The sequence below is a fragment of the Babylonia areolata genome, chromosome 21, assembly GCF_041734735.1.
Source record: "Babylonia areolata isolate BAREFJ2019XMU chromosome 21, ASM4173473v1, whole genome shotgun sequence".
Taxonomy (NCBI): domain Eukaryota; kingdom Metazoa; phylum Mollusca; class Gastropoda; order Neogastropoda; family Buccinidae; genus Babylonia; species Babylonia areolata.
Genome location: NC_134896.1, coordinates 7,318,442 through 7,323,441, shown reverse-complemented (window position 1 = coordinate 7,323,441; position 5,000 = coordinate 7,318,442).

The window sequence follows — 5,000 nt, the reverse complement described above, 5'->3', positions numbered from 1 at the left end:
GGCTGTGTACTTTGATATATCTAAAGCTTTTGATCGAGTTTGGCATAAGGGACTTCTTCTGAAGTTAAGAGCGAATGGCATACGAGGCAAATTACTTGACTGGTTTTCCGATTACCTCTCTAACCGTATCCAAGCAGTTGTTATAAAGAGTGATAAGTCTGATTACAAAGGAATACCCGCAGGTGTTCCTCAAGGCTCTGTACTTGGTCCACTATTATTCCTTATCTATATCAATGATATTGTATACGACATCCATTCAAACATTAAGCTATTTGCAGATGATACAAGTATGTCCTTAGCACTAAACAACCCAAACATCCGTGCACAAACACTCAATTCTGACTTAGAAAAGATAGATTCTTGGGCTAAGCGATGGAAAGTCAAATTTAATGAGGGGAAAACAGAGTTATTAAATTTTTCTCGAAACACTGACACAATTTTACCTCTTACTTTTGGCATCACACCATTACAAAGTACAGACACACATAAACATCTAGGCGTCATACTCCAAAACAACTGTAAATGGGAGGAACATATTAAAAGTATAATCAATGCTGTAACTATGTTGGTTTCTTGTCTTAAGACGTATAAGTACAAGTTAAATAGGAGAGCATTAGAAATCATGTACAAATCATTCATATTACCACATTTTGACTATGCTGATATTGTTTGGGATAATTGCACAGATGCACAATCAGATTCTCTGGAAAATTTACAGCTTGATGCATTAAGAACCATAACTGGAGCTGTTCGTGGGACAAGCCACCAAAAAATATACCAAGAATCAGGGTTCTGTACACTTAAGGAAAGAAGGAAAAGACACAAACTTGTGCATTATTTCAAGATGGTTAACGGTCTATGCCCTAACTACCTAAATGGTCTTGTTCCTGGTCTTGTTTCAGACAATAACTCTTACCATAGACGCAGGTCATTGGAACGCACCGTACCAAGATTTCACACCGAACTCTATCGGAAATCATTCATACCATCTACTACTTATCTCTGGAATTCTCTACCTGATTATGTTAAAACCAGCAATTCCTTAAGCCAGCTTAAACATTACCTATGTGCTAACGATGCTGTAGTGCCTAGCTATTATTACTATGGTAAACGGAAGGAACAAATCATTCAATGTCGACTTCGTCTAGGGATTAGTGACTTAAGAGAAGATATGTTCAACAGACATTTAATAAACGACCCACTTTGTGCTTGTGGCACTGCAAGCGAAACTGCTGAACATTATTTATTATTTTGTCAAGACTTTCATTTGGCTCGGGCAAACACAATCTTAAATTTATCTCCAAACTACATTCACGTTAAAATTCTGTTGCATGGAGATCCTGTTCTCCAAAATCATACAAATATATTCATATTTCAAACTGTCCACCAGTTTATCTCCGATTCAAATAGATTTTAGCTTAGAAAGTATTGTGAAGAAAGAGTACAACATGATTCTATTAGTAAAATATATGTTGAATTTTTTTGACTGACCAAATATTCAAGGTGAATGGATTGGCCAATGATCTGTTAGAATTTCTCCTCTCCCCTCTGTTCCCCCTCCTCCACCACCTTACCCTCCATTCTTCTAAATTTTCTTCTTCTTCTTCGTGTTTTTCTTCTATTAGGCCAATTACTTTGGTGATAATAAATTTAATCTCATGTTAATATTGATATTAGCATTATTTTACTATATTATGTACTGTTTGTTTATTTGTTTTATTTCATTATTACATTACTTACTGTTTATGCATGTTATTTCATACAAGTCATAATATGGTTCATCTGCCGTCATGATAAAATTGAAGTGCAACGTTGTGAGCACAGTATAAGCTTTAAGCTTGTTGATGCTCTTTTGTCAATCAATGCATTGTAATCATGTGTATTGTTGAATAATTAAAGTTTATTTAAACCAACAGCTTTTACGAATATTACGAAGACACAAATGTAAAAAAATATCACATACATACATCCACACACTGCAGGTAATAACTGGTATTCTTAATGTAAAAACAGAGAGGATTAAGAAACATTATTTTGAATATAATTATAAGCATAGCCTACTATATTGCACATTGATTATAATAGACAGATAAGATAAAAATAGAGATAAATTGCGGAAAACCACAACCAGATAATCAGCACACACCCGCACCCACCCACCCCACACACGCGGTTTATTTGATTAAACAAGAGTAATAAACATATATTCTCAAATAAAAGCATTTCACATATTCACTTTTAAAACATTGCAATTAATTATTACATCGTAATTATTAACAGAAATATATTTAGAATATGGACGTTAGCATTAGACATATTCCATTGTACATTCATTATGCATATTGTACATCATTCATCCCACATATTGCACATTCAAAATAACCAATTGTCACGTTTTTAAGCTCAGTAAACACACACACACACACACACACACACACACACACACGCACACACACACACACACGCACACAACTAGAACAAGGTACAACCTATCATGTACGGACTTTCACACGTCTCACATGAGAGTGCGCGCACGCGCGCGCGCACGCACACACGCACACACACACCACACACACACACACACACACAGTTCTCAAGAATTTAAAAGGTGGATTGAACGTGGAATAAAAGTCTTCAGAGCTCTGGATTTCAACTTAAAAGTTCTGTAGCGTCGTCTTGATGGAATAGCTCATAATACTTTGCTAAAATATGGGTGTCGTCAGTTGCTATCTGCCTGCTTTTTTTAACCACTCGACTTTCATACAGCTCTTGCATACTAGCTTGTTTCACTCCCACAATTTTACTGCATACACTCAGGACATCGTTCAAAACACGCTTACTCCTCACTCCTAAACTTCCATACCAGCACATAAATGAAACTGTGAGCACGGACTCGATACAACATCGATAATAACTTTGAAGAATAGTTGAATTTATACCAACATTTCTAAGCTTCTGTAAACAAAAAATTCTACATTGACATTTCCTATGAATGGAATCAGCATTTCTGTCAAAAGTCAGCTTATTGTCTAAGATGGTCCCTAAATATCTATATTCATTGACCCTCTCTACTGTTTGACCATCAATAACAAGGTTAGCTACAGGAAAGGGGTCTTTCCGAAAATCTATTAACATTTCTTTTGTTTTCAATACGTTGAGATCCAGATAGTTGTCCTCACACCAAGAACAGAACTTTTTAATTTCACGGAAATTCAACACCCCCTCCTGGCCCTGTGTACCCCATCCCTGTACACAGCCCCTTCACCCCCCTGGACCCCACCACAGAACACTGGGTGATCCCTGTACTTATCTCAAGTGGTCCATCCCTGTACACACCCCCTTCAGCCCCCTGGACCCCACCACAGAACACAGGGCGATCCCTGTACTTATCTCAAGTGGTCCATCCCTGTACACAGCCCCCTGGACCCCACCACAGAACACAGGGCGATCCCTGTACTTATCTCAAGTGGTCCATCCCTGTACACAGCCCCTTCAGCCCCCTGGACCCCACCACAGAACACACGGCGATCCCTGTACTTATCTCAAGTGGTCCATCCCTGTACACAGCCCCCTGGACCCAACCACAGAACACAGGATGATCCCTGTAATTATCTCAAGTGGTCCATCCGTGTACACAGCCCCCTGGACCCCACTACAGAATACACGGCGATCCCTGTACTTATCTCAAGTGGTCCATCCCTGTACACAGCCCCCTGGACCCCACCACAGAACACGGGGTGATCCCTGTACTTACCTCAAGTGGTCCATCCTTGTACACAGCCCCCTGGACCCCACCACAGAACACTGGGCGATCCCTGTACTTATCTCAAGTGGTCCATCCCTGTACACAGCCCCCTGGACCCCACCACAGAACACTGGGCGATCCCTGTACTTATCTCAAGTGGTCCATCCCTGTACACAGCCCCCTGGACCCCACCACAGAACACAGGGCGATCCCTGTACTTATCTCAAGTGGTCCCCAGCGTGGTGAACCTGCAGTGTCATCACCAAACAGTCTACTCCAGACCAGAATTCAAGAAAGGGCTGACTATCTCATCATCAGAGACTTCAACTTAGGCAATTGAAACCAGAGAAAACGAACACTGGTCAGTTCTGTTACATCCAGAAAAGAAGTCTCCCCTCATTTAACCACAACAGATCTGTCATACTGGCTTGACACCCTGTCTCCCAACCCCATCTCCAGATAAGATAAGATAAGATAAGAATAACTTTATTATCTCCACCTGGAGAAATTTGGTCAGGTGCATTATCACAACATAGACAAGTAAACAACATGGGGACCATAACTGTAAAAGCCAACAACAGCCCCAACAAATATTACGAAGATACAAATGTAAAAAATATCACATACATCGTTTCATACATACATCCACACACTGCAGGTAATAACTAGTATTCTTAATGTAAAAACAGAAAGAATTAAGAAACATTATTTGAATATAATTATAAACATAGCCTACTATACTGCACATTGATTATAATAGACAGATAAGATAAGAATAAAGATGAATTGCGGAAAACCACAACCAGATAATCAGCACACACCCGCACCGCACCCCCCCCCCCACCCCACACACGCAGATAACTTGATCAGACAAGAGTAATAAACATATGTTCTCAAATAAAAGCATTTCACATATTCGCTTTTAAAAACATTGCAATTAACTATTACATCGTAATTATTAAACAAAAATATATTTAGAATATGGACGTTAGCATTAGACATATTCATTGTACATTCATCCTGCATATTGCACATTATTCTTCCTACATATTGCACATTCATTATAACCAATTGTCACGTTTTAAGCTCAGTAAACACACACACACACACACACACACACACACACACACACACAAACACACACACACACACCACAACTAGAACAAGGTACAGCCTATCATGCACGGACTTTCACACGTCTCACATGAGAGTGCGCGCGCGCACACACAAACACAGAGTTCTCAAGAATTTAAAA